Source organism: Mytilus trossulus, chromosome 11 (assembly GCF_036588685.1).
Source record: "Mytilus trossulus isolate FHL-02 chromosome 11, PNRI_Mtr1.1.1.hap1, whole genome shotgun sequence".
Lineage (NCBI taxonomy): Eukaryota > Metazoa > Mollusca > Bivalvia > Mytilida > Mytilidae > Mytilus > Mytilus trossulus.
In genome coordinates, this window is record NC_086383.1 from 63,498,455 (window position 1) to 63,511,935 (window position 13,481).

A 13,481-nucleotide genomic window follows, 5' to 3' on the forward strand; every position below is an offset into this window, starting at 1 on the left:
TTTATGTGATGCATATATATTTAAAGGTGATACCTGAGTTAACTTGAGTTATATGGGTTGTATTTGTTGTTATTATTGGGTTACCTGAGGTAACCCTGTAATGAATGAATTCTTTGTAGATACTTTGCTATTGTTTACATTAGTTGTAATAAACAAACTTCTTTATTTTAAATGAAGGACTTCATGAAACTTGTATTGTTATGTGATGCACATGTAAGGTGACCTCAGTTAACTTCAGTTAAGTGGGTTGTATTTGTAATTATGTCTGGGGTTACCTCAGGTACCCATGTTATGAAGAATGCTTTTTAGATAGTTTGCTAGTGTAAACATTTATGTTGTAATCAAACAATTTCTTTATTTTAAATGTATGACTTCATAGGTGGGTATTGTTTATGTGATATATTGGAAAGGCGACTTAAGTTAACTTGATATGAATGGATAATACTTGTTTCTATTTTATCAGTTACCTGAGTTAACCGTGCATGACAGAATATTTAGTAGATATTTTGCTAGTATATGCATTTATGGTGTAATAAACCAACCTCTTAGTTTTTAATGTAGGAATTCTTTGAAGTTATATTTTTTATCTGATGTATATGTAAAGGTGACCTGAATTAACTTGAGTTGAATAGGTTGTATTTGCTGTTATTGTTTTGATTACCTCAGGTAACCCTGCTATGAAAGAATTCTTAGTTGATACTTTGCTAGTGTATACATTCATATTGTTATTCCACAATTTTTAAATTTGAAATGTAGGACTTCATAGATTTGTATTTTTTATGTGATGTATATATATTAAAAGGTAACCTGAGTGAACTTGAGTTAGATGGGTTATCTTTGTTGTGATTGTTTTGGTTATCTGAGGTAACCCTGTCACGTAAGAATACGTCGTAGATAGTTTTCCAGAGTAAACATTTAACTTATAATAAACCATTTACTTTTTCATTTTGGACTTCATAGATAAGTATTGTTTATATGATATTCAGGAAAGGCGACTTTAGTTAACTTAATTTGAATGGATTATATTTGTTGTTATTTTTGAAATAACATGAGGTATCTCTGTTTTGAAAGAATACTTCGTAGATAATTTATTGGTATATGCATTTATGCTGTAATGACACAATTTCTTAATCTAAAATGTAGGACGTCATAGATTTGTATTGTGTATGTGATATTCAGGAAAGGCGACTTTAGTTAACTTAATTTGAATGGATTATATTTTTTTTTTTTTTTTAAATAACATGAGGTATCTCTGTTATGAAAGAAAACTTCGTAGATAATTTATTGGTATATGCATTTATGCTGTAATGACACAATTTCTTAATCTAAAATGTAGGACTTCATAGATTTGTATTGTGTATGCGAGGTATATATATATAAATGTAACCTGAGTTAACTTGAGTTGAATGGGTTGTATTTATTGTATTTATTGGGGTTACCTCATGTAACCCTGTCATGAATAAATACTTCGTAGATACTTTGGTAGTGTTTACATTTATTGTAATAAACAAACTTCTTTATTTTAAATGTAGGACTTCATGAAAGTTGTATTGTTTATTTGGTGTACATGTAAAGTTGATCTAAGTTAACTTTAGTTACGTTAAGTTGGTTATATTTGTAATTATGTCTGGGGTTACTTCAGGTACCCATGTTATAAAGAATGCTAATTAGATGGTTTGCTAGTGAAAACATTTATGTTGTAAACAAACAATTTCTTTATTTTACATGTAGGCCTCATAGATGTGTATTGTTTATGTGATATATCGGAAAAGCGACTTGATATCAATGGAAAATACTTGTTGCTATTTTATGGGTTACCTGAGGTACCTGTCATAACTAAATACTTAGTAGATACTCTGCTAGTATATGCATTTTTGCTGTAATACACCACTTTCTTCTTTTGTTATGTAGGAATTCATTGAAATTATATTGTTTATGTGATGTATATGTAAAGATGATCTGAATAAACTTGAGTTAAATAGGTTGTATTTGCTGTTATTGTTTGGGTTACCGCAGGTTACCCTGTTATGAAAGATTTTTTAGTACATACTTTGCTAGTGTATACATTTATATTTTAATTACACAATTTCTTAATTTAGAATGTAGGACTTCATAGATTTGTATTGTTTATGTGATGCATATATAAAGTTACCTCAGTTGACTTGAGTTTAATGGTTGTATTTGTTGTTATAATTTGGGTTACCTCAGGTAACCCTGTCATGAATGAATACTTCAGATCATTAATTGAACTTTTACAAAAAAACAAAGTTTATAATTTTACCAGCCATCCCCACCCTACACGTACATACGAAATGAATGATCGGTGAATACAAATAATAAAATCATTTGGGAAGTTTGTTGACATCTTTGGTATTTGGTCACATTAAAATTTGGTATTAAGATCTATCTAAATAAGAACTATATTTTCGTGCGTATTTAATCAATGACGCATTACCATGATTACCTCAGGGCACCGATTACCTTAGGGCATACAGCAGCGGACCTAACTGCCACCTGCCAATCGATCGATGATGTAGATCAACCTTGACCTGATTTTATATGATTATTTATAGTTCATTATCATTTTCAAAACCCACGTTTCGTAAACAATTTACTGTCAGCAAACGTCAAAAATGTGAATGTATCCTGCTTTTTGTTTACACACCATTTTATACACAGAATTTGTTAAAATTTATGTATAAACTTATTATTCAGAGTTTTTTTGACAATAGATATATGAATTTGAAGATATGTGAATAGCAAAGTCTTTATCTCAGGCTCGGGGGGGGGGCACTTCAAACTTTTTTTGGTAGGGGTGATCAGCTGAGACATCAAGTACCCCACCCTTTTCATATATTTTGTTTATCAAAAATATATACCTTGTCATATATCAATTAACAAAAAACAGACCTATAGATATATTTGAATATTTTTCATCTTCTGGTACATTAAATAGTATAGATTTTTTTCCCCCGCTCATCATCACGTTCTTATTATTAAAGAAGCAAAGTAGTCGCAATACTTTCACCTTCTTTTCCAATAAATTCGTCACATCTTAAACACCTTATTCTTATTGCCCCTTTCATATCTTTCATTATGAAGATATTTCAATTCCAAAATACATGTAAAAGACTTTTGGTTAGATCATCGATGGTATTACATCTATGGTCAGATAAATGTAATATCACCCCAGACGACAGAGAGTAACACCTTCACTGATTTAAACATGTTTAAATATTAATTAAAAACTGATAAAAAGTTTCATTGCCGTCCCCTCTTAAAGGACGCTGTCACAATGGAATTTCTTTAAATAGTTGTTATCATGTTTTATGTATACAAACCCTTGAATGTTAATTAGGTGAAAATGTCAATTTAGTCGGATTTATTGCATCTTTCACTGGCATCAGTAAAAATACCACGTCAGAATGAATAGAGTTTAATTGGTTTGACACATAACTGATGCATTTACAACTGTGGTTTAACCACATCAAAAATAAATACGGACATATGATTAGTTTCAGATACTTATGATATATAATCAAACAAGTGATAATATCAACCTATTGATATATTTAATCTGAATTTCTCACCCTTTTCATATATCATAGAGCATGAAAAAGTGACCTATTCCAGCGGCTCATCCCTACCACTAATTATATAGTAAGTGCCCCCCCCCCCCCCCCCCCCCCCCCCCCCGAGATCTCAGGTCTTTATAGTTTACTTGTAAAAACAAAATGATATCTAGGAGTTTACAGTTAAAGTTTTTAAATCAATTGGATTGCAAACGCCATATTTCACTGAATAATAGTTGGTTCTTAGAACTTAAAATAAGCATGCTAAAGATAAATAAATAAGTGCGGGTATCATACCTATTTCTGTCTATCTTAATCGAGAAGAAATCGGGAACCCCCTCGACCACCCATTACAAACTGCCGGTAGTAACGTCATCATATCGATGAGCGTTTCCTTCAGTGAGTTTTTTAAAGTTTTGTCAAGTTGGACATGATTATGATAAATGTTTTATGTCAAAATGCTAACGGAACATTGGAACATAAATTCAGGCTGCTTAGTATCTTAGTTATTGCTTATAATCAAATCAAATAATTTTTTTGGTGTAAATTCCTATACAGAAATGATACCAGCCGACTTTTACAGGGTTAGGGTTACAGGTATCATTAGGGTTAGGGTAACAGACATCATCATGGTTAGGATTACAGATATCATTAGGATTAGGGTTACAGACAGCATTATGTATTGGATTACAGACAGCATTAGGGTTAGGGTTACAGTAAACATTAGGGTTAGGGTTACAGTCAGCATTAATATTAGGGTCACAGACATCATAAAGGTTAGGGTTACAGACATCATTAAGGCTAGGGTTACAGTCATCACTAGGGTAAAGGTTAGAGACAGCATTAGAGAAAGGGTTACAAACATCATTAGGGTTACAGTCATTATAAGGGTTAGGTTTACAGACAGCATTAGGGTTAGGGTTCCCGACATTATTACGGTTACAGACATCATAACAGTTAGGGTGACAGACATCATTAGGGATAGGGTTACAGATATAATTAGGATTAGGGTTAAAGACATAATTAGGATTAGGGTTACACACATCATTAGGGTTAGGGTTACAGACATCATAAGGGTTAGGGTTAAACACATCATTAGGGTTAGGGTTACAGTCAGCAATGGGGTTAGGATTATAGACAGCATTAGGGTTATGGTTACAAACATTATTAAGGTTAGGGTTACAGACACATCATTAAGGTTAGAATTACAGACATCATTAGGGTTGGGGGTTTAAGACATCAGTAGGGTTAGGGGTATAGACAGCATCAGGGTAAGGATTACAAACAGCATAAGGGTAACGGTTACAAACATCTTAAGGGTTAGGGTAAAATACAATATTAGGGCTAGGGTTACACACATCATTAGGATAAAGGTTATAGACATCGTAAGGGTTAGACACCTCATTAGGGTTAGGGTAACATACATCATTAGGGTTAGGGTTCCAGTAAGCATTGAGGTTAGGATTGTATACATTATTCGGGGTAGGGTCACGGACATCATGACGGTTAGGGTTGCATACATCATTAGGGTAAGGGTTCCAGTTAGCATAAGGGTTAGGGTTACAGACATCATTAGAGTTAGGGTTACACAAAACATGAGGGTTAAAGTTACAGACACCATTGGAATTAGGATTAAGGCCACTTTTAGGGTTAATAATAGAGTCACCTTTAGGGTTAGGGTAACACATATGTAGGGTAAGCATTACAAACAGCATTTCGGTTAGGCTTACAGACATCATTAGGATTAGGGTTACAGACAACATTAAGGTTATGGTTACAGTCACCATTAGGGGTAGGGTTACAGATATCATTAAGGTAAGGTTTACAGTCAGCATGAGGGTTAGGATAACAAACATCATTAGGGTTAGGGTTAGGGTTACAGACATCATTAGGGTAAGGGTTACAGACATCATAACGGTAAGGGTTACAGAAATCATTAGGGTTAGGATTACAGACATCATTAGGGTTGGGGTTTAAGACATTATTAGGGTAAGGGGTACAGACAGCATCAGGGTAAGAATTACAGACAGCATTAGGGTTAGGGTTACAAACATCTTAAGGTATAGGGTTAATACATTATTATGGCTAGGGTTACACAATTCATTAGGGTAAGGGTTATAGACATCATAAGGGTTAGAGTTAAACACATCATTAGGGTTAGGATTACAGTCAGCAATGGGGTTAGGATTATAGACAGCATTAGGGTTATTGTTACAAACATTATTAGGGTTAGGGTTACAGACATCATTACGGTTAGGGTTACAGACACGTCATTAAGGTTAGGATAACAGACATCATTAGGGTTGGGGTTTAGGACATCTGTAGGGTTAGGGGTACAGACAGCATCAGGGTAAGGATTACAAACAGCATAAGGATAACGGTTACAAACATCTTAAGGGTTAGGGTAAAATACATCATTAGGGCTAGGGTTACACACATCATTAGGGTAAAGGTTATAGACATCATTAGGGTTAGGGTTCGACAGCTCATTAGGGTTAGGGTAACAGACATCATTAGGGTTAGGGTAACAGACATCATTAGGGTTAGGGTTCCAGTCAGCATTGAGGTTAGGATTGTAGACAGAATTCGGGGTAGGGTTAGGGGCATCATTACGGTTAGGGTTGCATACATCATTAGGGTAAGGGTTCCAGTCAGCATCAGGGTTAGGGTTACAAAAAACATGAGGGTTAAAGTTACAGACACCATTAGAATTAGGATTAAGGCCACTTTTAGGGTTAAGAATAAAGTCACCAGTAGGTTTAGGGTAACACATATGTAGGGTAAGCATTACAGACAGCATTTCGCTTAGGGTTACATACATCATTAGGATTAGGGTTACAGACAACATTAAGGTTATGGTTACAGTCACCATTAGGGGTTGGGTTACAGACATCATTAAGGTAAGGGTTACAGTCAGCATTTGGGTTAGGGTTACAAATAACATTAGGGTTAAGGTTACAGTCAGCATTTGGGTTAGGGTTACACACAGCATAAGGGTTAAGGTTGCAAGCATTATTAGGGTTAGGGTAACCGACACAATTAGGGTTAGGGTTACAAATATCATGAGGGTTAGGGTTACAGTCATTATTAGGGTAAGGGTTATCGACATCATTTGGGTAAGGGTTACAGACATCATTAGGGTTAGGGTTACAAACATCTTAAGGGTAAGGGTTAAATACATCATTTGGGCTAGGGTTACACACATCATTACGGTAAAGGTTATAGAAATCATTAGGGTTAGGGTTAGACACCTCATTAGGGTTAGGGTAACAGACATCATTAGGATTAGGGTTCCAGTCAGCATTGAAGTTAGGATTGTAGATATCATTCGGGTTAGGGTTACAGACATCATTACGATTAGGGCTGCAGACATCATTAGGGTAAGGGTGTCAGTCAGCATCAGGGATAGGGTTACAGACATCATTAGGGTTAGGGTTACAAAAAACATTAGGGTTAAAGTTACAGACACCATTAGTGTTAGGATTAAGGCGACTTTTAGGATTAAGAATAGAGTCACCATTAGGGTAAGGGTAACACATATGTAGGGTAAGCATTACAGACAGCATTTCGGTTAGGCTTACAGACATCATTAGGATTAGGGTTACAGACAGCATTAAGGTTAGGATTACAGTCAGCATTAAGGTTATGGTTACAGTCACAATTAGGGGTAGGATTAAAGACATCATTACGGTAAGGGTTACAGTCAGCATGAGGGTTATTGTTACATACATCATTAGGGTAAGGGTAAGGGTTACAGACATCATTAGGGTTAGGGTTTCAGACATCATTAGGGTTAGTGTTACAGTCAGCATTAAGATTATGGTTACTGTCAGTATTAGGGGTAGGGTAACAGACATCATTAGTGTATGGGTTACAGTCAGCATTAGGGGTAGGGTAACATACATCATTAGAGTAAGGGTTACAGACAGCATTAGGGTTAGGGTTACATACATCATTTGGGTTAGTGTTACAAACATCTTAAGGGTAAGGGTTAAATAAATCATTAGGGCTAGGGTTACACACATCATTAGGGTAAAGGTTATAGACATCATTAGGGTTAGGGTAAGACACCTCATTAGGGTTAGGGTAACAGACATCATTAGGATAAGGGTTCCAATCAGCATTGAAGTAAGGATTGTAGACAGCATTCGGGTTAGGGTTACAGACATCATTACGATTAGGGCTGCAGACATCATTAGGGTAAGGGTTTCAGTCAGCATCAGGGATAGGGTTACAGACATCATTAGGGTTAGGGTTACAAAAAACATTAGGGTTAAAGTTACAGACACCATTAGAGTTAGGATTAAGGCGACTTTTAGGATTAAGAATAGAGTCACCATTAGAGTAAGGGTAACACATATGTAGGGTAAGCATTACAGACAGCATTTCGGTTAGGCTTACAGACATCATTAGGATTAGGGTTACAGACAGCATTAAGGTTAGGGTTACAGTCAGCATTAAGGTTATGGTTACAGTCACAATGAGGGGTAGGATTAAAGACATCATTACGGTAAGGGTTACAGTCAGCATGAGGGTTATTGATACATACATCATTAGGGTTAGGGTAAGGGTTACAGACATCATTAGTGTTTGGGTTTCAGACATCATTAGGGTTAGTGTTACAGCCAGCATTAAGATTATGGTTACTGTCAGTATTAGGGGTAGGGTAACAGACATCATTAGTGTAAGGGTTACAGTCAGCATAAGGGGTAGGGTAACAGACATCATTAGAGTAAGGGTTACAGACAGCATTAGGGTTAGGGTTACATTTGTACATACATCATTTGGGTTAGGGTTACAGATATCATTAGGGTTAGGGTTACAGACGTCATTAGGATTAGGGTTAGAGTCAGCATCAGAATTAGGGTTACAGTTTGTATTAGGGTTAGGGATACACACAGCATTAGGGTTAAGTTTACAGACATCATTAGGGTTAGGGTAACCGAAACAATTAGGGTTAGGGTTACAAATATCATGAGGGTTAGGGGTACAGTCATTATTAGGGTAAGGGTTATCGAAATCATAAGGGTAAGGGTTACAGACATCATTAGGGTTAGGGTTACAAACATCTTAAGGGTTAGGGTTAAATACATCATTAGGGCTAGGGTTACACACATCATTAGGGTAAAGGTTATAGACATCATTAGGGTTAGGGTAAGACACCTCATAAGGGTTAGGGTCACAGACATCATTATGATTAGGGTTCCAGTCAGCATTGAAGTTAGGATTGTAGACAGCATTCGGGTTAGGGTTACAGACAGCATTTCGGTTAGGCTTACAGACATCATTAGGATTAGGGTTACAAACAGCATTAAGGTTAGGGTTACAGTCAGCATTAAGGTTAGGGTTACAGTCACAATTAGGGGTAGGGTTAAAGACATCATTATAATAAAGGTTACAGTCAGCATGAGGGTTATTGTTACATACATCATTAAGGTTAGGGTAAGGGTTACAGACATCATTATGGTTAGGGTTTCAGACATCATTAGGGTTAGTGTTACAGTCAGCATTAAGATTATGGTTACTGTCAGTATTAGGGGTAGGGTAACAGACATCATTAGTGTAAGGGTTACAGTCAGCATTAGGGGTAGGGTAACATACATCATTAGAGTAAGGGTTACAGTCAGCATAAGGGTTAGGGTTAGAGTCAGCATCATGATTAAGGTTACAGTTTGTATTAGAGTTAGGGATACACACAGCATTAGGGTTAAGGTTACAGACATCATTAGGGTTAGGGTTACAAACATCATTAGGGTAAAGGTTACAGTCAGCATTGGGGTTAGGGTTACAGACAGCATAAGGGTTAAAGTTACAAGCATTATTAGGGTTAGGGTAACCGACACAATTAGGGTTAGGGTTACAAATATCATGAGGGTTAGGGTTACAGTCATTATTAGGGTAAGGGTTATCGACATCATTAGGGTAAGGGTTACAGACATCATTCGAGTAAGGCTTACAGACATAATTTAGGTTAGAGTTACCGACATCATTAGGGTTTAGGTTACAGAAATCATTACGGTTAGGGTTACAGACATCATTTGGGTAAGGGTAAGACAAAACATACGGGATATGGTTACAGACAGCAATAGATTTAGGATTACAAACAGTATTATGGTTATGGTTACAGACACCATTAGGGTTAGGTTTAGAGACATCACTATGGTTAGGTTAGAGACATCATTAGGGTTAAGGTTATAGACAGCATTAGGGTTAGGGTTACATACGTCATTAGGGTTAGGGTTACAGTCATCATTAATGTTAGGGTTACATACATCATCAGGGTTATGGTTACAGTCAGCATAAGGTTCAGGGTTACAGGCAGCATTAAGGTTAGGGTTACAGACATCATTAGAATTGGGGTTTCAGACATCATTAGGGTACGGGTTAGACATAGCATTATGGTTAGGGTGTTAGACATCATAAGGGTTAGGGTTACAGACATTATTAAGGTTAGGGTTACACACAGCAATAGACTTAGGATTAAAGACAGCATTATGATTAGGGTTACAGACACCAGTAGGCTAAGTGTTACAAAAACATTAGGGTTAGAGGTACAGACACCATTAGAGTTTGGATTATAGCCACTTTTAGCGTTAAGGGTACATACACCATTAGGTTTAGTGTAAGACATCCGTGGAGTAAGGATTACAGACAGCATTAGGGTTAGGATGACAGACACTATAAGGGTTAAAATTTCATACATTATTAGGGTAAAGGTTACAGACACCATTATGGTAACGGTTATAGACACCATAAGGGTTAGTATTATAGTCATTGTTAGGGTTATGATTACAGACCCAATAAGGGTTAGGGTTACAGATACCTTTTGGGTTAGGGTTAGAGACAAAATTAGGGTTAGGATAACAGACACCATTAAAATTAGGGTTACAACCAGCATTCGGGTTAGGGTTACAGTTAAGCATGTATCTTAATAAAGATATATGTGCAAAACTTAACAGTCTCATTGAGATATTATATAAATATATAGTTAAATTAACAAAAACGCAGTTGTGCACATTATTCAATACAAAGTGTAGTTTTAATATCATTTTATATATTTTATATATTCTCCTCTTATATTTAATGCGTTTCCCTCAGTTTTAGTTTGTTACCCCGTTTTTGTTTTTTTACCATGGATTTATGAGTTTTGAACAGCGGTATACTATTGTTGCCTTTATTTAAAGGAAAAAATAATATTTAAAAAAGTGAAAAACATATACATTAACTCTGGAAAAAACATTTGATGATTGTGTTCAATTTTTTTGATGAAATTAAAATAAGTAAAAAATATGTATTTACATTGATAATAGATATTCAAATATCTTTTTTCTTTGTGGAAAATCGCTGATGACCTTCGGTCTTCATTTCTTAAAGAAATACTGCACCATATTTTCAATTGACGACCAAATTAACTTAAAAGTAAGCACTTTTTTTGAATGTATGATATATCCGTGTAGAAATTATGAAGATGAAATTTAGAGAACCATGGCTGTGGCTCAAAAGATTACACTAGCATGCCCTTTCATTTTAACAATGAACTGAATCATATTTTAACAATCTTTTCTGCGTTGTGATTGCACTTGTGTTAGCTCCTAATTCACATATAATCCAGCAGGCCACTTTATTACCGGTGACATCAACATAACCAATAACACTTACCTGCAAAATGTGTTATCCAAAAGACCGAAATATCGTGAGCCTATATCCATCAATTGGAAATACAATTTCACACACCTGATGGATTCAGTCGATGTTTGTGCCAGGCAATGGACTAAGCCCAAGTAGAAAGATGTAAACGTAGATACCCCTTTCGATAAAATTAAGGTTGTGAGGTTGTTGGTACAAATCAAAAGAAAATTAATAGGTCTAGCAATACCCATACTACGTCCATCTTTAAAGACCCAAATGTTGCAAAACACTTGTCCTACTTCCTTGACAAATATGGTGTTGTCCCCGCATATGCAGCCCCAAACAACATCGGGTTTTTTTTAACATGTGACCTTTGTCGAAGACTGCTCGACATTGCATAGACATAGTGATCCGTCGGCGGAGGTGTCTACAATAATTTCGCAATAACTTCTGAATTTAAAGTGTATTACTGGGTCTTCCAAGTGCTCACGAAACATTTTTACAAATTATTAACATCTTTTTTATCAGCAATCAAAGTGGCCTTCAAAGTTATTTTGTAACTACCTGTTCTAGAGGTGGCGTCAATCAGATGTCGATACTAAATAAAATCCAAAGATCTTTTAGAGTACATACAATCTAAGACTCTTTCATCTTGCAATAGTATTAAAATATTTGACTTTTCTAAAATTTACACAAGTATTCCAAATTCCAAACAAAAAGTCAAACCGAAAGAGTCGGTATTACTTTGTTTCATAAAAAATAATGGCCAACGTAGATACAAGTATCTTGCCTTAGGGAGGAATTCATTCTTTCTTTGTCACAATCTTATGGCTTTCATATATCTCAACTTGTTCGATTCGCTCGTGTATGTAACAACGTATTTGATATTTACGAAAGAAATCTCTGTATTACTCCAAAGATAATTACACCAGGGTTTTTTTTTTATAACAAACTAATCAAAACATGTTCTAAATTTTATCATCGATACAATGACATCATTCATAAATATAAATCAATATGCAACATTTTATACGTTTAGGTATATCCTATCAAGTCTTTGATTTTAATACTCTTTACAAAGCACATAAATGTCGGCATTCAACTAAAATGCTAACCAAACTTTTAAACGGACTTTTTCGGGTGGGATACAGTTACAATACTGTTTTCCAGTCATTAAGAATGGCTTATTTTGTTATTAATATTGATTCACCCGTAAGGGTATTGAACGGGAAATAAACACATTTATTCTGAAACTAGTTGTTGGTATCATACGGGTTATGCACTTCTCATATATTTAATGACAGTATGATACTGAACCCCTAACGCGAGAGATTGTACTTGATCTTCATATTGTGCGCATGTCCAAATTCAGAAGCATCTGGGCTTTATTAGTCATGTTTGATTGTTTTTTTTCATTTTGTTTATTTATATGTTTTGGACTTTAGTATGAAGTCCATTTTCACTGAACTAGTACACATTTTTATCTAAAGGCCAGTTGAGTTCCACTCTCAATGCGTTGAAGACCCATTAGTGGCTTTCGGCTGTTATTTGCTCATTAAATTGATAATATTGTTGCCTCTCTGACATATTCCTGATTCACATTCTTAATTTTATATTATATGTATTTTTCCCGTTCGTATATCAATCTTTTTATTATTGTAATGTAGTTGTATATCATAGGTCATAAATATGTTACTTTTTTGTAGATATTGTTCATTATCAAATTTTTATTAATGTAATACTACTGCCCTCAATTTATAAGCCAAAAACAAACTTATTTACCTGTGTTTAAGTGGTTATCATTCTCATGCGTTTTGTTCCACCATCTACCCCATGAATTCATAACCTTAGCTGTACTTGGCTAAACTTTTGGGAATTTTTTTATCCACAATGCTCTTCAACGTCGTACTTTATTTGGCCTTTTCATCTTTCTGTATCGAGTGTCACTGATGAGTCTTTTGTAGACGAATGGCGCGTCTGGCGTAACTACAAAATTTCTAACCTTGTCCCTATAATGAGTTTATTACAAGTATTTTTGTCTTAGGGAGGGATAAATCCTACTGCGTAAAGGATCACTCTGATTCAAACAAAAAAATCTCTGAAACTGGTAATATCAAGATGCTTGATTTCTTGATTGACAAAATATTTGTTACGTTTGGAGGATGTGTTTTTCAACAGACTGTCGGCATTCCAATGGAAACAAATTGTTCTCCTCTACTTGCCGACTTGTTTCTTTATCATTTTAAGACTGACTTCATGCAGGAACTTCTTAGGAAGAAA